Below are 23937 nucleotides of genomic sequence, written 5' to 3' on the forward strand. Positions count from 1 at the left end.
ATCCTCAGTAAGAACCCCAGCCCCCCAGCATAGATGACACTCCCTCGTCTTTCCTTTCTGAGTCTCCCAGATGCTCCGTTTGTATCTGCACTCTGCGTCTTCAGGAAACTCTGCTCTCACTTCCTCTCGGCTCCTGTTTGATTTCTATCTGATGGAAAGACAAGAATCCTCTTGGCTGGTCCTGTGGGACCTCCTGTGGGTCCCTGGACCCAGCCAGCCTGACTCCTATTGTTTAAATTCCTATGCTGACCTTGTTGGGTCCACCAAAGTCACAGCCTCATCTTCCTTCATTTAACAAATATTTATTAAGCATCTCCCATGCGCTAGGTACTATCTGTTCAAGGCACTGGGGATGGAGCTGTGGAAAAACCAGACAAGGTTCTGGGACTCAAAACACTTGTGTCTGTTAGGAGACAATTAAAATAAACAAATTGACAAATGATGCCAGGTATTGGTAAGTGCTCGCAAGGAGATAAAACAGGGAAATGTGGCAGAATGAACAGTGGGACTGCTTTAGCTGGGGTGTTCTGCAAAGCTTCTTTAAGAAGGAAACCTTCGGGGTGGCCTAGGTCAATCAGTCGGTTAAGCGTCCGACTCTTGGTTTTGGCTCAGGTCATGATCTCACGGTTCGTGAGTTCAAGCCTCGTGTTGGGCTCTGCGCAGACAGCTGCTGAGCCTGCCTGGGAATCTCTCTCATCCTCTCTGCCCCTCCTTCCCTCACCTGCACTCTCCTCTCTCTCTCAAAGTAAATAAATAAACACTTACAAAAAAAGGAAACTTGAACAAAGACCTAAATGAAATAAAGGAGTGAGCTATACTGATATCTGGAAGAATGTTCTTGCAAAGGAAACGGCGATTGCAAAAGCTTCAAGGCAAAAGCAAATTTAGCGTATGTGAAGAAGAACAGGAGGCCACGTGACTGAAGCGCAACATGACAGGGAAAAGTGGTGGGAGAGGGGTTACGGCAGGGGCTCCGTGGTGTAGGTTTCACAGCACATGGTAATAAGAACGTCTGATTTTCGTCTGTGTGTGATGGGAACTACCAAAGGGTTAAGCCTTTTCAAAGGCTCAATCCCACTTCTGCATAGAGAACAGACTGCAGGGAGGAAGGGCACAAAGTAACAACAGGGAGACCAGTCAGGAGGCTGCTCTTACTACCCAGATGTGATACAGGAGAGTGGTATGGACCAGGATGGTAGTGGCGGAAGAGACAAAAAGTGAGACTGACTCACGTTTACATTTTAAGAATAGATTTCGCGTAAATATGAATCACTTATGTAGAGCGTGAGAGAAAAGAAGTCGAACACGATGCCGAGGTTTTAGGCCTAAGTAAGTAACTCAGGAGCATGAATGTGCCACTTACTGAAATGAGAAAGACCAGGAAGGGAACAGATTTAGACATCAGAGAGCCGTTGTGAGGATGACGTTAGATTATGCAGGCAAAGCCCGTGGCGGGGACTTGCACACAGCCAGAGCTCAGGAAATGATGGTTGTCTTTGGCGGCTTCTCCTAGAGTTCAGGTGTCTCCTCTCCTAAGATAATTCCTCATCAGTAGGGGAAACTGGGTGAGGAGTACAGAGAACTCTGTACTAATCTTACATATTTTCTGTAAATCTAAAATTATTCTAAAATTAAAAGATTAAAAACAATTCCTTGGGGTGCCTGTGTGACTCAGTCAAGCATCCGACTTCAGCTCAGGTCATGATCTTGTGGTCCATGTGTTTGAGCCCCGCATTGGGCTCTGTGCTGACAGCTCAGGGCCTAGAGCCTGCTTCGGATTCTGTGTCTCCCTCTCTCTCTCTCTGCCCCTCCCCTACTCATGCGTGTGCACATGCGCTCTTGCTCTCTCTCTCAAAAAATAAACAAACATAAAAACAAACAAATCCTCAATCCCACACGTTCCTCCAGCCCTCACTCTCTCTTCAAAAAAAGATGGCCATCCTTTGTCATGCCTCATCCACACATCATCAGCTGCAACCTAACTCCTGCTCGCCTCACTATTTTCCCCATTTCTCTGCAGCCACCACTGACCTAACTGCTAAGTCCAATGGACTTTCAACCCTTCCTCTCAGCCTCTGACACCCTGACCATTCCTTTCTTCCTGAAACACTCTCCTCCCTTGACTTGAAGATGCCACCTTTCCCTGGTTCGCCTCCTGCTCTCCCAGCTTTTCCCTCCCTCAGCCTCCTCTGCTGTGGCTTCTACATCTATCCATCCCTTAAATGCCAAGCTTCTATCCTTGGACCTCCTCTTCCCACACTGTGTATTTCTCTGGATAAGATCCACCTTTGGCCATGGCTTCAACTAGAACCCCTACCAGTGATTATTAATATTTCGAATGGCCACAGACATCTGTGAGTCTAATGTTCGTGTACACATGTGCACATAACAGAACCACACACACACTCTTGAAGATACAATGGCAGGAGGCTCATAGGACCCCTCCTCCAAAAGGCCACCCAAAGACCCCTGAGGACTATCTGGGCCCAGATAAGAACCCTAATTTATCAAAACAAGGGTTTGGTAGAAATTATTCTATGTCCAGGCCAGCTCTCTCCCCTGAACTAGTACCTCCAACTGTCCACCTGACATCTGCACCTGGATGACCCATGGGTGCCTCAAACTACACATGTCCCAAACCAAACTCATCACTTCTCTCTCCCCTTAGCTACCAACACCACCAATTTCTCCTCCTGGGCTCCCAGTCTCTCGGTAAAACTATTAGCATCCAGCAAGTCAGCCAGAAACCACCCGGGAATCACATGAGGGTCACCTTCCTCTGCTCCTGAACATCCAGCCAATATCCAGGTCTACCTCTCGAACCTTTTGCGAAAGGCAATCCTCATCTCTCTCGCCCCCCGTCTGACCCTCAAGCTTTTCTCCTGACCACCTCTTGTTCCTCTAACTCACCCTCCCCTTAGCAAGAAGTCTTTCTGAAATGCTCCCCTGCCTTAATCTCACCAGGGACATCTTCCATCCTCTCCAGGAGGAAATGCATGCATTCTGACACTGTCACTTTTACCATCCACATCTCTCACTCCCCTTCCCCCAAAGATACCCTAGTAAGTCTCTACTCTTGGGGGTGATTCTCGCTGTTTCCTCCCTTCGTACTCCTGCATATGCAGCTGCATATTCTGCTATAACACATCCCAAGCCTACACTGTCACATGGGGAACTCCTATGTATCCTGCAAAGTCAGCTAGGGCAGTCCTCCCCATCCCACACCCCTCCCACACTATTCTGAACCTTCTGTTACTGTTCTTCTCTGGTGAAATAGTTGTAATTATTTCTTCCCATGTTTGTCTCCTCTACATGGCAAATTCCTGTAAGGCAGACTGCTCAACTCTGAACCCTCAGCAGCCAAGTTTAGCATTAAATAGGTACCAAATACATGTTTGATGAATTAAAGTGGCTTGTTCCCTGAATACCCCTTGGACCCTCACCTCTGGGTCTCTGCTGACCTCTCCCCCTCTTTGGAACATCTGTATTTCTACCTTATTTTCTACTTCGCTCCATCAAGAAACAGATTCAGACACTCAAGCTCACCACTTCTGCAACTGTTCCCACCTCAGGGTCTTGGCACTTGGTATTCCCCTTCCAGGAATGCTCTCGCCCCAGATATTCCCATCACTTGCTCTCTCACTTCAATCTGTTCAGAAATCCTTGTCCTCCTTTTAAAAATAGTCTGATACTACACTCTATATTTGTTTGTTTATTGCTGGCGGTGTCCTCCATAGGAACATCAGTCCAACGAGGGCAGGACTGTTTAATTCATCACTGTATTCCAAGTCTCTAAAGGTGCCAGGAACATTCGTTTATTTAGCATTTATTGAGCACCTACTGCGTGCCAGATCTAGGTGCTGAAGATTATCAGGGAACAAAACAGATAAAAACACTCTGCCCTTCACATTCTGGAAGGGAAAGACAATACACAAGGTGAATAACTAAAATAGAATTGCTAAGAAGAACAAGTGAAGCAGAAGTGAAGACAGAAACTGGGGAAAGCCTCACTACATGATCCCTGAATAAAAACCTGAAAAAAGTGAGGGAGCAAACCACACGGATATTGAACCCCTAGCAGAAAGGCCCTGAGGTCAAAGCATGTCTGACATCTGGAAAGGGAGAACAGCAGAAAGTGAGAGTGGGAAAGTAACAGTGGGTCAGATTATGTAAAGCCTTATGGCTCACTAGGAGGCATTTGTCTTTAAATGAGACGGAAACTCACTGGAGGGTTTTTGTGTAAAGGAGTGATATGATCTGACCTGCGTTTCAAAAGGATCCTTCTAGCTGCTGGGCTGAAAAATAGGGCATGAATGCAAGGGCAGAAGCAGGGAGACCAGCTGGGAGACTATTTCAATAATCCAGGTGAGAGGTGGTGGTGACTTGGCCCAGGGTGGTAAGCACTGGATGTGGAATGAGAAAGAAAAAGAGCAGTCAAGGGTGACTCAAAGGTTATTGTCTAGATCTTTTATGTTACCGAGATAGAAAACAAAAACAAAAACAAAAACAAAAACAAAAAGAAGAGCAGTTTGGGAGGCGAGATGATGGGAAGCTTGCTAGGCCTCTCTTGACAGGTGCAGTCTGAGTTCACTAACATCCATCTCGGTAGGGATAGATAGAAAATAGGTAGCTGGGTAGATGTCGAGGGAGAAGCCCCCACTGGAGATACAAATAGAGGATCTGTTAGCCTAATACGTAAGTATTTAAAACTATGAGCCTTGAACAGAAATTCATCATGAATGGAAACTCAAATGTCCCAAATACAAATGCACAAAGAACAGCTGAAAGAAAGAAAAGCTATGATGCCCAAGGACACCCTCTGAGGTTCCGCAGACAGAATACAAAAGGTGATCCTTGCTCATGCTGAAAAGCAATTCGGCCAAAACAAACAACAACAAAAAACCCAAATCTCCTTCTCACTTGACAAGGGCAAACCATCGGATCTGTGAAAGGGTGGTCCAAACTCTGACCGAAGATCCCTGGGGTCCGTCCCGCAATTTTTTAAAGAAACCCAGTAAACTCAGGCATTGCAGCGAGGGCCAAGAAAGTGCAGGCCATCTCCAGGTTCTAATCTCTTGCGTGTCCCTACGTGCGGAGCAGCATTCCCCTGGATGCGGGTACAGCAGACAGGCCAAGGGTGGGGAAAGGCTAACAGGGTCGACACCCCCGCCCTTGGAGGGAGGACAGGGTACATCCCCAGGGGCTAGCACGCAGGCGGAGTGCTGTGGCGGAGAGGGGCGCCGCCCCAACCCAGAGTGGGTTCGCTGTGCACAGGGTGGGGGTGCGGGTGTGGGCGTGACGCGCCGCGGCAGAGCGCCGCAGTAAGGGAGGAGGGGAGTCAGGAGGCCAAAGCTCCGTGTTCAAAAAGAGAGCGGATAGAAGGCACTCCCAGGGCGCTGCCAGACACTATAATGGGGACGGTTCGACAGGGAGATGAGTCGCCGGCGTCAAGCGTGCTCGGCTGCCAGACGGCGAACGGGAAGTGAGGGCAACGTGGCTCCGAGCGTGCGGACCGGACTCCGCCCAGCCTCGGGTCCCCGGGTTGGTTCAAGGACAAGCCCCGAGTGGGAAGGACATAGACACCGACACCCTTACCTGACACTGCAGCAGTCTCAGCAGCTCGAGTCCCGGCTGGAGAACGCGGCCGCCGCTTCTCGCGCCGCTCGCCCGCGCTACCTGATTGGCCGAAGTTGGCCCTCCCAGAAGCCCTCGCGCGGCGCGCCACCAAATAAACTTTATGGAGACCCGCGGAGGAGAACAAGGACACGGGCGGGGCTGTGGCCGGGGCCTCCGGCTGAGCTGCCACGCCCCCCTAGCCCGTGGCCTTGGCCCTCAGCCTTCCCTCCTGGTTAGAGTTGGCTGAGAGCGAATGCACAATCTCTAGCGCGGGTTTCTAACCGTTTATTGAGCACGATCCTAGTGCCAGGTACTGGGGGCACAGTGGCGCTGGGAGCACAGTGGTGACCACGACAGACAAGATCCTTGCTCTAATGGAGTTGTCGAGCTGGTGGGAGAAACAAAATTACAATAAATACCTGCCAGTTTGTAAGGAGGGCTATGACCAAAAAAAAAGCAGGGTAATGAGAATGAGAATGCCTGTTCCGTCCCAAGGCCTCTCTGAAGAGGTGCTGTCCGAGCTGAAACACAATGATGAGGAAGGGCTAGTCTTGCAAAGTCTTGGCGGCAGAGCACTCCAAGCAGACGAACAAGAGTGAAAGCTCCATGGGTAAACAAGCTTGATGTGTGAAGAATAGGAATGTAAAATGGTACAGCCCCTTTGGAAAAGAGTATGGAAGTTCCTAAAAAATTAAAAATAGAATTTCCATAGAATCCAGCAGGTCCACCTCTGGGTACATTCCCAAAAGAACTGAAGGTCTCAAAGAGGTATATGTACACCCATATTCATAGCAGCCAGCATTATTTACAACAAACAAAACATGGAAGCAACTCAAGTGTCCAGCGACAGATGAATAATCAAATGAGGTATATACATACAATAAAATATTATTCAGCCTTAAAAAGGATGAAAATTCTGACATATTCTACAACATAGATAAAATTTGAGGACACACTAATTGATACAAGCCAATTGCAAAAAAAGTAATGCTATGATTCTATTTATACTTATAGTACTTAGAGTAGCCAAAATTATAGAGAGAAGGAAGGATAAGGTGGTTGCCAGGCACTGGATGGAAGGGGAGGAAAATAGTGGGTTCTTGTTTCGTGAGTACAGTTTCAGTTTTACGAAGTGAAGAGTTATGGAGATGGATGGTAGTGACGATTGCACATTATGAAAATATTTAATATCCCTCAACTGTACACTTGAAAATGGTTAATACAGTATATTTTTTATGTTATGCGTCTTTAACACGAGAATAAAAATTTTTGAAAGGCTGTGGAGCACCTGGGACCATCATATATTACTGAAGGGTTGGAAACAGGGACAACCACTTTGGAAAACTCACAAAATATATGAAAGCTAAATACACACGTCCTCCAGGACCCAACAATTTTACATGTGTATATATGTATGTTCATGGAATCAATCTTTCTATTTCAGCATAAATGTGTACATATTTTTACCAAACGCCATACACAACAAAGTTGATAGCACCCTAACCCAAAAGTGGAAACAGCCAAAATGCCCATTAACAGAAGAATGGATAAATAAATTATGGTGCAGATACATAACAAAATACTGCAGTAACTAAGAGAGTGAACATGAATGAATCTCACACGCATAATGGTAAAAAAGAACCAGACCCAAAAGTAGGACTCCATTTCTTTAAAGTTCAAATCAGGCAAAACTAACCTATGGTGACAGATATCAGAATAGTGGTGATTTTGAAGGGCGGAAGGGCTGTTGACTGGGAAGGGAAATGAGAGAATCTTCTGAGGTCTGTTAATGTTCTGTTTCTTAATCTGGGTGCTGAGTGCATGGATGTATTCACTTTTTAAAAATTCATCGAGCTGCACATTTAAGATTTGTGCACTTTACCGCACATATATTATTCATTACACTACAATAAAAAAGTAAAAAATAAGTGAAATATTCTCTATGCTGTGGAATGTTACATGTTTTGCTATCCAGAATTCATAGCACTTCCCCTCCCCCGACTGTTTGCAGTTTGGAACCTTGTTTTGTTTCTTTAGACTTGTCCACAATCCCAAGCATGTGGTACTGTGAAGGAAAGCAAGAAATATTTCTTAAATGACAGACAAAATCCAATGCCAGGATTGCCCTCTATCCTGAACTGCACTGCCAGAGATGGCTTCCTAGTGGGTGGTGGCGAATTACATAAAGCTTCTCAAACCGTGGCTGAATGATCAGTAATATTCTTTACAAGTCATTAAAAGCTTAAAAGAGAAGCTTCTCCCTGTGCACTTCAGATGAGTTTTCAAGATTTGTGCGCTTTACTAGATGAAATTATTTCTCAATAAAAAAAATCAATACACTCCAAATTAAAGAAAAAGTGATTCTCATCTAATATTGTGCTTGAACTTTGCAACAACCCAGGGTTAAGCAGGGCAGGGCTGATCATCATCACGTATTCTGTGGGGAACCTAAACTCCAGGAGGATTAAATGACTCACCCAAGGTTACATAGGGACAGTGGCAGACCAGGGACTATACTCTCTAGTCTCAGGATGTCAAGGCCAATATTTCCTAGTCCAAGAAACTCTCAGAGGTGAGCTTAAAAGCTCCTACAATAGGGGCACGTGGGTGACTCGGTTGGTTAAGCTTCGGGCTCTTGATTTTGGTTCAGGTCATGATCTCACGGTTCATGGGTTTGAGCCCTGCATCGGGCTCTGTGCTGACGATACAGAGTCTGCCCGGGATTCTCTCTCTCTTTCTCAAATAAATAAACATTTTTTAAAAAACTGAAAAAAGAAGCTCCTATAAGAATAAGAGCTATCCAGTGAAGTCCTTAAATGGACTTTACTACCAACTTCCTGAATTGGGATTGGAACAAATACCACATTCTTTTTTTTTTTTTTTTAGTTTATTTATTTATTTTGAGAGAGACAGAGAGCATGTGAGCAAGGGAGGGACAGAGAGAGAGGGAAAGAGAGAGAATCCCAAGCAGGCTCCACACTGCCAGTACAGAGCCTGACGCAGGGCTTGAACTCACAAAACTGTGAGATCATGACTGAGCCAAAACCGAGATTTAAATGCTTAACTGACTGAGCCACCCAGGGGCCCCAATACCATAGTCTCATTAACCAACAGAAGCTACTATCAGATGACATTGTGAAGGTGGTAGGATTTATTAAACATCTGGTTGTTTTATTTGTTATTAAACATACTGACTGTTGAGTGAAAAAACCCCATCCTACACATCTCTGCATTGCTGCTGTTTTAAAACAGCTTTGCCGACATCTATCAACTTTGTTTATGTCAAATTGTGCAATTTGTCACTGGATGCTACATTTGCCAAAAGAAAAGTGAAATTGATTGACAAGGCCCTAGGGGTTCTCTCTCTTCCTTTTCAACATTCCAGATGTTTTTTTTTTTTTCAAAAAAAAAAGTTGGATCCACCCCCTGGAAGGCTCATCTGCAGTGGGGGGGAGGGGTGATGTGGAAATATACCAAAGGAGCTGTAGGGGTACGGTTTCAGTTTCTGCAGAAACTTTGCCTCCAAGAGACCCCATCTTCTTGATTGGTTCAAATTACGTTCCATTTTCAATTGCTGCCTTTCAATGGAGCCATCTGTTTCAAGGCCCATCTGTCAGGGGCTCTGTTGTGGTTGATTATTAAATGTGTTTGCAGCTGGAGGGGCGGGGGCGGGGGAGACTTAAATCACAAAAGAAAAGTGTGTCTCCAAGAATGAAAGTAGGAAACCGAAGCAGACTTCTAACTATTACCCCTCTTAGAAAGCAGAAGACCTAATCCTTTGCTGCAAACTCCGGAAAAATCAAGTATCAGCAAACAAGTATGGGGAACAATAGTGGACGTGGGTGGCTTTGGGGCTTTCCACCATTCATTCTCCCTTCTTTAGTAACTATACCCAAGAACACCGAAGTTTACTTTGGGAGGAGATTACCTGTTTCACATCGTGGGTATTCTTGCGGGGAGAAGAATAATCTACCATGAAGTGTTGTTTTAAGGATTAATTAAAGTAGTTAATAAGCGTTTAAGGCTTAGAGCAGAGTCTTGCATATAGTAGGTGCTCAGTAAGTGTTAACTGTTTTTATTTCTGGCGAGGCCTGTTGCCACAATACTCTAGATTTGAATACAGGGTTCCCTGACCCATCAGGGGAAAGCTGCATACCTACCCATCCCAGCATAGCATGACATTGCAATTATCCAAAATTTTTCACCCGGATTTGAAGCCCTGGAAGGCAGTGGCAGGGCATTTGTAGCTTTGTGTCCACCAGGGGGCGCTCAGTGAATAATGTTAATTGAGAAAAATCCCACTTGACCTTACCTGCCAGGGGACCTCAGAATGGAGACTCCAGCCCCCCAAATTACCGACTATGCTCCAAAGCAGAACCTGAATTTCTCAAATAGAATCGGCACCCCCGGCATTTGACCCAAATGTGCTCTGACTGTGGTGTGTGTGGCATGGCGCTGCTGGGCCAACTAGTATACGTGTGGTCTTGGCAGTCAGGTATTTCCTGGACGCGGGAGGCATTTCCTGAAACTGTGGTGTGGCCAGACTTTGTCTTGCCTTGAGAGAAAAGACTGCTAAATGCTGGCCACCCAGCAGAGCGCAGGTAAGAGCTCAGGTTTACCACCCAGGTAAATGCCAGAGTTTACCTTTATGAAAACCACTCACACACATCCACCAGGCGGCAGCCCATGGCCGATGGCTACCTTAGATGTCTCACTTTAGGGGTGCCTGGGTGACTCAGTCGGTTGAGCATCCGACTTCAGCCCAGGTCATGATTTCGCACTCCATGAGTTCGAGCCCCTCACTGGGCTCTGTGCTGACAGCTCAGAGCCTGGAGCCTGCTTCCGATTTTGTGTCTCTCTGTCCCTGCCCATGTTCTGTGTCTCAAAAATAAATAAACGTTTAAAATAAAAAAAGAAAGAAAGAAAAAACCATCCTTAGAAAGTCAAGACAGAGGGCGCTCAGGTGAAAACAAAACTTTATTTCTCCATCTGGCTGATAATTTTTTACTGGAAAAATATGTTTGCTTTTTTAATCTTCAAGGGTCTTCACAGAATTTTCATTTTTATGATGCGTTTGATTTTGTAGTATGAGAAATCTGATCTTTAGTTTCATGGTTCAGCTTAAACTGGAAAATCTGAAAGGAGGAGTTTTTATCCAATATAGTACTGATTTTTTAAATGTTTATTTATTTTGAGAGAGAGAGCACGAGCAGGGGAGGGGAGAGAGAGGGAGAGAGAGAATCCCAAACAGGCTCCATGCTATCAGCATGGAGCCCCATGTGGTGCTCGATCTCATGAACTGTGAAATCATGACCTGAGCTGAGATCAAGAGTCGGAAGCTTAACCAAGTGAGTCAGCCAGGCACCCTGCCGATTTTTACAATAATCAGTTTCTTTGGTGTTTTTGTAACATCTATCCTGTCAAGAAGCAACTGTCCTGGTTGTTGGGGTTTTTTTTTCCCTGAAACATATTACTGCAAAAAAAATTAAAATATGTTCATTTCAATGCAAGGCCTTGTATAGAACGAGCACTTAATCAATGTGTCAAATGAATGAAAGAAAGAAAACCTGAGAACAGAAATAACTTCAGTGTTGTGAGTGTGAATGAGTTTGACTTAGCTCATTGGTGCAGTTCACCAGCCGGCAACATTTAGGGAGGATCTATTGCCATTTATTTTGGCATAAAGGGCTCTTTGCTCCCTGCCTTCCATTCAGCAAGCCGGGTGCATGGGTGTTTGAACAACCAGAGCGCTGCTCCTTCCTGGATTGCTGGATCAGGGTTGCTTTCTCTCTAGCTAGTGAATAATCTTAGCACCATACTTTACACCCAGAAGGGTGCATAATTAGAATATATTGAATTAACAGTTTCTCACTTCTCAGGGACAAGGAACACTGGAGAACCCTATTATAATAAAGGGAAAGTTAGGGGGAAGGAACTCCATATGCCAAAAACTTTATTTATGCTGTTTAATTTAATCCTGCCAAGAACTCTTTCAAAGCATCCCGTGTTTCAGAAGAGGAAAGCAGGCTGAGTGGAAGAAGTTGCCCAAGGTCACATAGCTAAGGAACAAAAAAAAAAAAAAAAAAAGGAAGAAGAAGAAAGAAAGAAAAAGGATTTGTACCCAGGCTGGTATAAGGCTGCAGCCCTGGGTCTTGCCATTTTCTTTTCAGAACTGATTTTGGGGAATGAGGTTCTGCTGTTTAGAGAGGAGTCGAGCAACACAACCTACAGCAGGGTCTCAGGTGGTGAGACTAGAGAGGTAAGGGCGGGGGGGGGGGGGGGGTGCATCATGCCAGTGCAGAGAGACAGCGCACAACAGTGGCATCTCCTTGCATTTCCCCAGTCCTGGCTCTGTCACACCCCACTGTGAATGGAGGAACAGGATTTTACCTTTATCCCCTTTCCATTTCATTTCCAGTACCATTGTGGTTCCCAGGTATTCCCATGATGCTTTGGGGGGAAATGTCAGGGGATCTGAATTCTGTCTGTGGCCTGTTTGGGACAGGGGGCAAGACGTTTGCCTTCTGAATCTCAGTCCATCATGCATCCGAGGGAGTCAGTAATGCTCATCCAGATCCAACTGGCAGGGTACAATGAGGCCCCATAAAGAGACATGCAAAGGCTGTAGGAAAGTTCCAGATTCCTAAGCTCCTTTCCAAGTAAGGTGTGACAGGGTAACTTCTTGAGAAATTCCTTGGTAGCTGGGCTGGCTGGTTTGGGTTTTGGTTTGGTTTGATGTTTTTGTTTTTGGTTTTGGTTACATCCATTAACCAAAGAATGGAAAGTTGACTTTCCTCCTCTCCCCAACCAAGAAAGCAGCCAAGAATTTGTATTTGATTCAACTGCATAAAACAAACCGAAAACAATAATGATAACAACACCAACACCTATTGGCTTGAGCAAGATAAGACATCCTTTCTCTGTCATATATGAGAAGTCTGAAGAGAGGCCATTCAGATGAGGTGGTGGCTCTCAAGTCATCAAGGACTCAAGCTCCTTCTACATTCTTGCTCCATTAGCATCCTGCCTCACAGCCTAAAATGGCTGCTTAAGCTCCAGCTCTTATGCCCAGCTTCCAGCCAGCAGGAAGGAGGACAGAAACCTGAAGGAGCACCTCATCCCTTTTAAGGATACATTTTTAAAGTTTTATTTTCACTTCCATTCACTAGTCATTAGACAAAACTTAGTCACATTGGCTCCCCCCAGTTGCAAGGTAGGCTGGGAAATGTCTTAACTGGAGGTACATGTCCCAGATAATTGAGTCCTTATCACAAAAAAGGGGAGGAGGTGGTATGGAGATTTGGTGAAAACCCATTGTCTCTGACCCCTCATGTCATGGATTCTTAAGTTCTGGGTTCCTTGTTCCATGTGGCAAGTGTGTGTGTGTGTGTGTGTGTGTGTGTGTGTGTGTGTTCACATGTGTTAAGAAGAATGTGGCCAGTGGGGGAATATATGCAATAATTTACCATTATCTGGTAAAGATATGGCTAATAGGCAAAGATTCTTAGAAAACTAGCCCTAATCAAAAGGAACAAAGACAGCCAACTGCTTTTCATCAACAATTAACATTTCTGATCATCAAAAGATACCATTAAGAAAATGAAAAGCCAAGCCACAGACTGAAAGGAAATTTTCCTAATACATGTGTATGGCAAAGGATATGTATCCAGAATACATAAAGGACTTCTGAGAGTTAATCATAAAAAGCTAAGCTAATTTTTTAACGGTCAAAAGACTTAAACAGGCACTTTATGAAATACTAATAAACACACTTTCATTTTTTTAATGTTTATTCATTTTTGAGAGACAGAGACAGAGCCTCTGGAACAAGGGAGGGGGGAGGAGCAGAAAGAGAGGGGGACACAGAATCCAAAGCAGGCTCCAGGCTCTGAGCTGTCAGCACAGAGCCCGACACGGGGCTGGAGCCCATGCACTGTGAGATCATGACCTGAGCTGCAGTCTGCCACTTAACCAACGGAGCCACCCAGGCACCCCTAGAATGGCTACAGTTTCAAAGCCTGACAACACCCAGTGCTGACAAGAACGTGAAGGAACTGAAGCTCTCCTATTTGGCTGGTAAGAGTGCAAAATGCTACAACCGCTTTGGAAAACAGTTTGGCAGCCTGGAATAAAGGCCCAGCGATCCCACTGCTGGGTTTCCACCCAGGAGAGAGGCGAGCATATGTCCACACAACGTCTTATACAAGAATGCTCATAACAGCTTTCCTCATAACAGCCCCGAACTGGAAACAAATGTCTATCAAAGAAGAGACAAGTCAATCGTGGCACATGCCTATGGTGGAATAATACTCAGAAATATAAATGAACCAACTACTGATACATGCAACAATATGGATGAATTTCAAACACAGCGCTGAGCAAAAGAAGCCAGAAGAAGTGCATAGTACATGATTCCATGTATTTGATTGAAGTTCATAAGCAGACACAACCAATGTGGGATAGAAATGAGAACAGCGCTTGCTGGGTGGGAGAGGGCAGTGTGTCCCAAGGGCAAAGAAAGAAAGTTCTGGAGGATGGCCATGTTCCACCTTGACCAAGGTGTGGGATACATGGGGTGGGGGTGTGCATTTGTCCAAACTCATCAAGCTGCACAGTTGAGATTTGTGTATTTTGCGGAACACAAATATAATTTTTTTAAGTTTATTTATTTATCTTTGAGAGAGGGAGGGGGAGAGAGAGAAGGCGAGAGAAGATCCCAAGCAGGCTCTGCGCTATCAGCACAGAGCCCGACGGAGGGCTTGAACCCATGAACCGTGAGATCATGACCTGAGCCGAAATCAGGAGTCGGATGCTTAACCGACTGAGCCACCCAGGCGCCCCAACATGAATGTAATTTTATCTGAAAAACTGAGGGTGTGTGTGTGTGTGTGTCTGTGTCTGTGTGTGTGTGTGCGTGTCACTCACCATCCCTGACCTCAGAGATTCTGATTCATGGAATTCAGGGAATTGGCATTTTGTGACCCAGGAATTGGCATTTGTATCATTTCCCTTCCTCAGGGAAACCAGAGGAAGTATGGAGGTCATGTGGCTCAGAAGGGAATGGCTTCCTGAGATCCAAAGGACAACAAGGTGGGTCTGGGCCCACTGCACACTGATCCCTGGAAGGGGTTCCTTGGATGGAGGCTGGCCATCCAAGAATGCACCCAAGAATGCCTGGGGGTCTGATACCTACTGCTGGGACTTTGGAGGAGTGGGTAGGGCCCCATCACAGGAGGCCTGTGGTGACTGCTGAGCACGGCTGGGAGAGCATCTTGGTGGCCAGCCCAGAGCCGCTGTAGCAGATGGCCAGGGGAAGCACAACCCTGGGAGTGGCCTTGCGCAGCGGGAGGCACGGTGACATCAGTGTCCAGGGCTAGCGATCACAATAATACCTAACATTTGTGGAACATTTTGTCACTGCTAAGAGCTTTACACGTGTTTATTCGTTGCACTATTCCCGTTTTATAGATAAGAAGACTGAGACCCCGGTGTGGAGGAGGGGGGTTTAGCAACTTCCCAAGCTCACACAGCTAGTACTGGAGCCAGGATTTGAACCCAGAAAGTCCGGTTCCAGGACTCATATCTTTACCCTCTATGCTGGTCCGGCCCCTCCACTGCTTCCATTCCTCATTGCTCTCCTGGACATCACACAAATTGCTCCAGCCAGAGGCGGGGAGTGGAGCCTCAAAAGATGATTGAGAAGAAAAAAGATGATGGAAGTTAGATTTCTCGAAGACTTTGTGAGTGGGAAGTCACATACCCCCCCCCAACCCCCGCAGGGCCGGCCAGGTGAATGAGTGAGGCAGGCAGGTGTGAGGCACTAGGGAGTAGTGGGGATTGCGGCATGCACACTTTAAAGGGGGCACCGTTACTGAGACAGTCCCATTGAAGCCATGCGGGAACAGAGGTCCAATGCTTCTGGAGCCCCAGATTTTTAAAGATTTTGATTCTTAGAGTCCACTTCCCAGCCAAAGGAAACACGTGTGTGTATGATGCCACTCAGGAGTGTGAGTCTGCTGCCTTCTCCAACCTGGGTCTCTTGCAGCAGGGTGGACAGCACTTCCGTGTCCGTCAGAAAATCAGGGCTCAGCCTTCTAAGGATGAGGTTATTTAATCCCTGAAGAGCCCACCCTAACCTGCCTATTGAACCTGAACTTCGCGAGGCAGCCAAGAGAGTCCCGCGCCACCCTCCTGTCTGTGTGCACCTATCTCCCTGACAAACCAGAGCTCCATCCCAGAATCTCAGTATCCACCCACCTCAGGCCCTCCTTTACCCCCCACCAGCCTTTTCCAAAGGCCCATAAATCTGCCAAAGCTCAGGATCATCTTCCCTCTGCCTGCCCCTTTGCCCTCCCCCCATCCCCTGCAGCCTCCTGAAGCTCTCTGACTGATTTTTTTGTTTATGTCTTAAATTCCATTTGAGCCATCATGTGGCCCAATCTTTCATCTCGTTCCATATCTAGCTGCAGCCTGAGCTTGGGCGTTCGTGGGCTTTGCAGCCAGATATGAAAAGAGGAGAGATTCATTTCCTGCCTCCCGCCTCTCCAGCCCCACATCTTCCAGTTTAATCCAAGAGCTCAGAAGATTTGCTTTAACCTCACAGATAGTTCTTATGAAACCTCACCCATCAATAAGTGTCAATAAAGGTCTCGGGATGCAGGATGTGGGTGTTTGGGCGTTCCACACCCCCCACAGGCCGTCACTCTCTTGTACCTGACACTGAGGCCTCTGCCTCCCCTGAAGATGCCTGGCAGGTTATGTCCCATTCCCAGGGCAGCCAGGGTCTAACAGATGTGAGGGAGTGAAAGCTCACAGTCCGGCCCATACCTGGGCAAGTCAGTGGTATGAGTTTCACTCCAGAACACCCTGGTGGAAAAGGTCAGGCTAGAGAGTCCCTGGCCACACATCCTTGCTCAGCTCTTCCCTTCCCTGTTCTGCTTCCCTCTGTCCTTCAAGAAGTCACGTGCACAGAATCCTTGCCTCCAGCTCTGCATCTGAGAAACCTAAGGGCAGAAGAGGACCCGCGCTAGGCCAAGCAGGGAGCAGGGCAACACCTAAAACAGAATGGCAAGACATTCCTGTACTCTATCACTAAACGTGAGACATTTAAATCCTATTGTCAGCATGAAAAAATAAAGTCTTGATTTTCCAGCAATAAGGAAAAGGTTCAATAAATTACAGCACAAGCTTCTGATGCATATTGAGCCGTTGTTTGCAGTGCTCTACAGAGCATGGCCAAATGTTGACATTAATGGAGTTGGGGGTGGGGGATGGGTATAGAAAGGTTCATTTTATTATTCTCTCTACTTTTGTAGATGTGTGCATTTTCCGTAATGGTTATAAAATGATGGATGAAGAAAATGCTTCCAGTTTAATCCACATTTGGATATTTGAATATTTGATATTTGAATATTATTTGAATATTATTCACGCTGTATAGTTAAGTGGAAAAACTGATACTACTAATCCACCTATTTAAAAGAGTAAATCTATATGTGCAATTTTTATTATTTTAATTAAAATTTTTTTAATGTTTATTTTTGAGAGAGAGAGAGAGAGAGAGAGAGAGAGAGAGCAGGCACACGCGTGAGTGGGGGAGGGGCAGAGAGAGAGGGAGACAGAGGATCCAAAGCAGGCTCTGTGTTGATGGGAGACAGCCCAATGAGGGGCTCAAACTCACAAACCCCGAGATCATGACCTGGGCCAAAGTCGGATGCCTAACCGACTGAGCCAACCAGTGGCATTTTTTAAATATTAAGAAATTGAAATGTGCATACCCAGTGACCAAGCAATTCCACCCCTGGGTAGACAAACAAGCACAAGGAAGGAGATGGGTAAATGGCCTAAGTGTCTATTAATAGACAAATGGCTTTTTAAATGACTATAATAAATCTTTGAAATATTAGGTAGCAGACAGAGAGAAAATTACTCTGACACTTAAGGGCACATACCTTCTAAATACTTAGGCATAATGAGCTCATCCTATAATGTTCATACTCTAAGTTTTTATAGATAAGGCACAGGAAAATTAAGAAACTTGCCCAAAGTTCATTGGCCCAGGGGTGGTCCCGGGGTTTGAACCCACATGGCAGTCAGCCTGGCTGAACAGTGCATGCTCTTAGCCACTATGCTATTTCACCCCTTAAGAATGAGTTGGTCCCATAAGTATTAACAAATTTATCAACTCTCACATTGGTTCATAGTACCCCTCATGGCAGGGACTGCTTTTAATAGTGGATACGCATGATCTCATTTGCCCTCACAACAACTCTTGAGCAAGTGAGATACTAACTACTAACAGCTTTCTTTCACAAAGGAGGCAGTTGACGCACAGAGAGGTTAAGTAGCCCACCCAGGCTCACACAGCTAGGAGGTGGTAGAAACAGGATTCGAATTTATGTAATCAGCTTCCAGAGCCTCCACTCTCAACCCTTTGCCCTAAATCATTAAGTCACACAAGCTGCACATCAGTATGAGCAACACAGTTCACACAAATTTAAAAACTACAAAACAATATCTTTTAAGTTATGTGTATAAATATATTTTAAAAAGTACTCACGCGTGAGGTAAAAAAAAAAAAAAGGCAGCCACAATGCTGAATTTGCAGTATAAAATATAATTCCAACTAAAAATAGGTCTCTACTTCTCCAGGTATATAGAGAACAGTCTGAAATGATATTTATTACCCTGATGGAGTGGTCATCTGGGAGGCAAGGGCTGGAGGGAAGGGACCAGGAGTGGGGCTGGCTGTCTAAGGGGACCCAAGACCTATCTATAATGTCTTAATTTTTTACGAGAAGAATATATCCGTGTATTATGCATGATTAAAAATTAACAATGTCAAAAATAGACTGCATGGATAGACACTAAAATGTGAGCGAGGACCATCTCTGGGTGTGAGATTTTCTTAGTTTTATACTTTATCAATATTCTACCGGTAGGAAATACATGACTTCAGCAATCAAGGGGAGGGGAGGAAGGAAAGGAGAAAAAGGAAACTAAAACATCATTATTGCCCCCCAGATATGCTTCCCCCTCCCCCCCACCTTCTCTTCCTGGTTGTATCCAGTTCATTCGCTCAGGCCCCATCAAGACTTCCTGGTTTCCAGCCCCTCCTTCCCCTGGTTCCCCTCACCCCCAGTACCTCCAAGAGTGCATTGCCATCTCCGGCTGCCTTCTCACTGAGCACCTACTATGTGGTGGGCACGATTTGGGGCACTGGATTGGCCCACGGTGACGTGCCTATGAGTGACAGAGACAGAGCTCGGCACCAGGCCTTCAGAGACCACATCCAACGCTGAACCCAGAACCTCAGGCCCTAGAAACATCAGTGATTAAACTCGCTTTTGTTAGAACCACCCAAGCAAGCACAGCTCACTTCTTGGCACTCATTCTCCAATGTGGGTTATTCTCAAGTCCGGGGCTGCTACCCCACAGCTGTCTTTCACAGTTCCTGCGTCTTCCTTGGCAGAATAAACCCTCAAGGTACCAAGCAGGGGAAATACAGGTCAGATCTCATCGGAGCCTATAAAACCGAGATGCTAGTTTATAATATTGCTTCAAGGACTAAGCAGAAAAAGATTGACCATTTTTACCATAATTTTAAGACATCCTTTATGATAACTATATGATGGCTTATAAATGGTTTCCTTCAAATAATGTACTTGTTTCTAAAGAGAAAGATCTTTAAGTTGGAAGGCTGCCGTGTCTGCCTTATTGCTTATGTATACACCCTGTCAATAAATGTCTGCAGTAAGCAAGAATTTTTCCATTGAAAGAAGTCCCTGCTTTCACGGAGCGTGCATTCTGTGATGAGGAGATAGACAACGTGTCAAAATGTATGGGAGATTAGATGACAGTTGCTCAAAAATAAAGCTGGGAAGGGGGGATGGGGTGGGTTTCAGAGGGGGAGGGGGCTGAGTGAAGACTTGGAAAGGATGGGGGATGGAAGCGGGTCCGAGAGAGCATCCCAAGCGTGGGTGGGGCGGATGGGAGGAACAGGATGTGCAAAGGCCCCAAGACAGAACGTGCTTTATGCTCATGAAGGACAAGACTGAGCAAATGTAGCTCATGGGTTGATGGGAGAGAGTCACCTAGGGCCTTGTGAGCCAATGTGAGGACTTTGGCTTTTACTCAGAGAGAAAACAGTGAATCACTGCGGTGGGGGGGGGGGGGGGGGAGGGGGGTGGTTGGAGAGAGAAGTGACATGTCCTACCAGAATGAGTCCGGCCACTGTGTGGATGACGGACCAAAGGCTCGCTCTCTTGAATTCTCTCAGAGTCTCTTGAAACTTTGCTGTTTCTGCTATTAAATATCACCCGTATTAACAGTTGTGGAACTTGGCTTCTGCCCAAACTGAATCTCAGGGGTATCCCACCATCCTCAAGGTCAGACAGCAGACTGAGCATCATAGTGACAGCTCTGAAACCCCAAACACTGACTGAGGTTTCCAGACCTGCTTGCTGTAATGTAACAGTCACTGTTAACTGCTAACATTCACTAAGGCCCTACCTTAGGCCTACTTAGTTTCTCATTTCAGATGGGTTTGGAAAACACTGCTTTCATACAAGAAGCCCCCATTTTATGACATCCTAAATATGTCTAATTATCTCCAAGTGTACTGCCAAATTCTCAAAAATATCTTCACAAAATGAATTCAAATGCACTTGGTCACAAATTTTAAACACACTCCAAAAAGGACCTTTAGTAGTAGGAAAAGTGGGGGCAAAAATTCAAACTAAGACCTTAGGAAACCGGCAGGTCGCCGCTTATACCAGCTCCTGATATCTCCAAACTACTTTCCGAAGGGCTTGTCTGTCTTAGCTGTGAACTTAGAACTGCTTTCTAGCATCTGAGGAAAGCAAGTCGAATTGTCTTAACTTTTTGATGGGCTGGTTGTTCGACTAGTAACAGTGAAACTCCCTCAAGCTGGCAATGAACAAAATTACCACCAGGTGGCAGCAAACACCCAGTAAGCGAAGTCCGTCCCTTTTCAAAAACCTGTAGAGTACTCAGACTTGCAGATTTGAGCTGGGATTTGTGACACTGGGAGGAAGACTACTTAGAATTCTGGGTAACCATTGCCAAATTATGTTGTTGGTTTTTAAAAAACGTATCTAGCTTTCAACCTGCCTATGATTTCCACTACTCACTCTACCCGATTTGGATTTTCATTTTAAGGAAGCACTTACCGGGTAAATGAATCGATGAATTAAACCAGTTCTCAACTGGGGATTGTTTTGATCTCCAGAGGACATTTGGAAAGATCTGGAAATATTTTTGGTTGTTACAACTAGGGAAGTGCTACTGGCATCTAGCAGGTGGAAGCCAGGGATCCATAGGACAGCCTCCACCACAGAGGTCAAAATGTCAGTGGTGTGCAGGCTGAGACACCCAGAATTAAAGCAACAAACAACGAAGTCTCATCCTTGATGAAGGGAGACTGGGGCACATTAGGTCTCCCCTCTCTGTAGCCTGGCTTTTGGCCGCAGGTCTGGCAGAGAGGAATCAGTCAATAATGCTGCAACACTGAATTGTATAAGAACACGAGAAAATAGATCCTGATTGAAATCTCAGATGCCTACATGGCCAGGGAGGTAATACAAAGGGGTGAAGTGGACCAAAAGACAAGAAAAAGGGGCAGAGTCTATGGCGACTTGGAGAATGTGTTTCTCAAGAGGCTAGCTCAGCTATGCAGCAGAGCAGGCTCAATGTTCCTGGACCGTCACCCTTGGGGAATGAAAAGGGGTGACCTTTGGGCCAAAGGACACCAAGGGGTGTCCTTGAAGGATGAGCAGAATTTGGGCAGATGCAGGGAAAATGGGCTAGAATTAGCATTCCAAATAGGGATACCCCAACCAGGCGTTGCAAATTGGCCAAATCTGGTGCTCTGACTTCTCCACTCAATTTTTTTCCCCTTTCTCTTCTCTTCTAATATAATTTATTTTTACTGTAGCAAAATATACGTAACATAGAATTCACCATTTTAACCATGTTTATGTGTGCAATTAAGAGGCAGTGAGAATAGTCACAATGCTGTGCACCCGTTTCCAGACCTTTTTCATCTTCCCAAACAGAAACATGGTATCTATTAAACAATAACTCCATTCCCCTTCTTCCTCTAACCCCCTGTATCCTCTGTTCCATGTCTGTATGAAATTGACTACTCAAAGTACTTCTTGTAAGTGGATTTATACAGTATTTGTCTATTTGTGTCTGGCTATTTCAGTTAGCATTATGCTTTTGGGTTTCCACATGATCTTTTAAAAACCTGGATATCTTACATAAAAAGCTCGGTTTCCTCAACAGAAGAACAGGGGGTGGGGGGAGGGGGGAAAAGTTACAGAGAGGGAAGGAGGCAAACCATAAGAGACTCTTAAATACTAAGAACAGGGGCGCCTGGGTGGCGCAGTCGGTTAAGCGTCCGACTTCAGCCAGGTCACGATCTCGCGGTCCGGGAGTTCAGTTCGAGCCCTGCGTCGGGCTCTGGGCTGATGGCTCGGAGCCTGGAGCCTGTTTCCGATTCTGTGTCTCCCTCTCTCTCTGCCCCTCCCCCGTTCATGCTCTGTCTCTCTCTGTCCCAAAAATAAATAAACGTTGAAAAAAAAAATACTAAGAACAAACTGAGGGTTGATGGGGGTGTGGGAGGGAGGGGAAAGTGGGTGATGGCACCTGTTGGGATGAGCACTGAGTGTTGTGTGGAAACCAATCTGACAATAAATTTCATTAAAAAAAGCTCAGTTTCCGATTTGTCTTCAGAATTTTCAAGGTCTGGCCACGCTGAACCCACATGCCACAGCACAGTGGGCTGGAGCTGAGATGTGACTGCCTTTAAGAGAGATGCTCTGAGGACAGCGTTGGGTCAGGAGTTGGGAGCCTCTTGAGTATTTATCCACCTTGTGACTTTGTTTATGTCTCAGTTTTATTTCATAAACAATTGCTTTTAATTCCAGAAGAAATGCATGAACTCATTCACTTGTCAAAACCAGAACCTTGTAGGTGAGTCTTAGAGCTCTTTGGTCTCTCAAAGCGGTGGGTTAGTATTCCTATTTGATATTGTCAAACTTTAAAATCCTTGTTAATCTGGTGGAAAGCCACACATCTTTATCGTAATAATATCTACCATTTATTGAGCACCTTCTCTATGCTGGGCATTGTTGTTAAATCTTCATAGTCTCATTTGGTGGATGAATAAACTGAGGCTCAGAGAAGCTAAGTATCTTGTCCAGGATCACATAGGTCGTTAGTGGCATAAGCCAGAAATAAAACCCAGGGCTGGCTTACTCCATGCCCCACACTCTTTCCCCTGAACCTTCCTGTGTCATAGTCATCGGTGAGTGGCCACAACAAACGTCCTTCTGTATCACACCAGGAAGTTGTGTAAGAGAAAGCATTTGTTGATGTGAGCCATTATAGGATGGTGTATTCCATGATCGGCCCCTGGGGGCTCTCCCTGTTGAACACAGATGCCCTGACAGGAGGAAAAATACTGTCAGTGCTTTGGCAAAGAGGCTTCTATTTAATTCAACATATCTTTGCACGCTTTTGAGAAGAGACGACAGATGGGGAAACTAAGGTCCCAGGAGCAGAACCAAGTGACTTGAGATCAGGCCCTCCAAAGAGGGGTAAATCCAAAACAGGGCACTGCTCTCCCGGTGTCTGGTCCCTTGTGCATCCTTTCTGGTCTAGCTTGTCTGTACCTTCCAGACCAGAGCTTCAGCTCGGGATCTGAAATGGACCAAAGACTCAGTTACAAGAATCAAACAGCCCAACTCAGACTGGCTTCAGTGAAAGAGCATAATCACATATTGGCTTGCTTAACTGAAAATCCAGGAAAATTCTAAGCAGTCCCATGGGCTGTGGGTGCCCCAGTAACACATCAGGACTCTCTCCAATTCTTGGTCCCGCCCTCCTCTGTCAGCTTCACATTCAGATGCATTTTCTTCCTGTGGTGGTCCCAGCAGTGTAACAACCCCAGCAGAAATAGACCATCCATGGTCCCAGAGTTCAAGCAAATGTCTCAGAATTCACTCTGATTGGCCTAAGCTGGGTCACACGACCATCGCTGACCCCATAACTCTGGTTGGCCAGGACTGGGTCATGTGCGGGAGAGTCCGCACTGGGAGATGAGGGTGCCAGTACTGAAAGGTGTATGTTGCAACTTTACTTGTGCATTACAATGATATGAATGATTTCTTTGCTGAATCGGATCGTAGTTTCAAATACCAGAAGATCCTTTTCCCTCAATTCTTCCTGCTACTCATAATGGAATAGTTACATATTTTGGATTCAGTCTGCATTATCCACATTTACTGTATCACT

The 23937-nt window shown here is 45.7% G+C and overlaps 1 protein-coding gene across 1 annotated transcript in view; it reads right to left on the reverse strand.

The window, feature by feature from the left end:
* Positions 1-5689, reverse strand: part of NUP93 (nucleoporin 93) — a 103424-nt gene extending 97735 nt beyond the window's left edge. Inside the window, exon 1 of the mRNA XM_047834843.1 lies at positions 5596-5689. The gene's annotated coding sequence lies outside the window, so the exon portion shown is untranslated. The remainder of the gene's footprint in view (positions 1-5595) is intronic.
* Between the last annotated feature and the right edge of the window lie 18248 nt (positions 5690-23937).

The sequence above is a fragment of the Prionailurus viverrinus genome, chromosome E2 (assembly GCF_022837055.1).
Source record: "Prionailurus viverrinus isolate Anna chromosome E2, UM_Priviv_1.0, whole genome shotgun sequence".
NCBI lineage: Eukaryota > Metazoa > Chordata > Mammalia > Carnivora > Felidae > Prionailurus > Prionailurus viverrinus.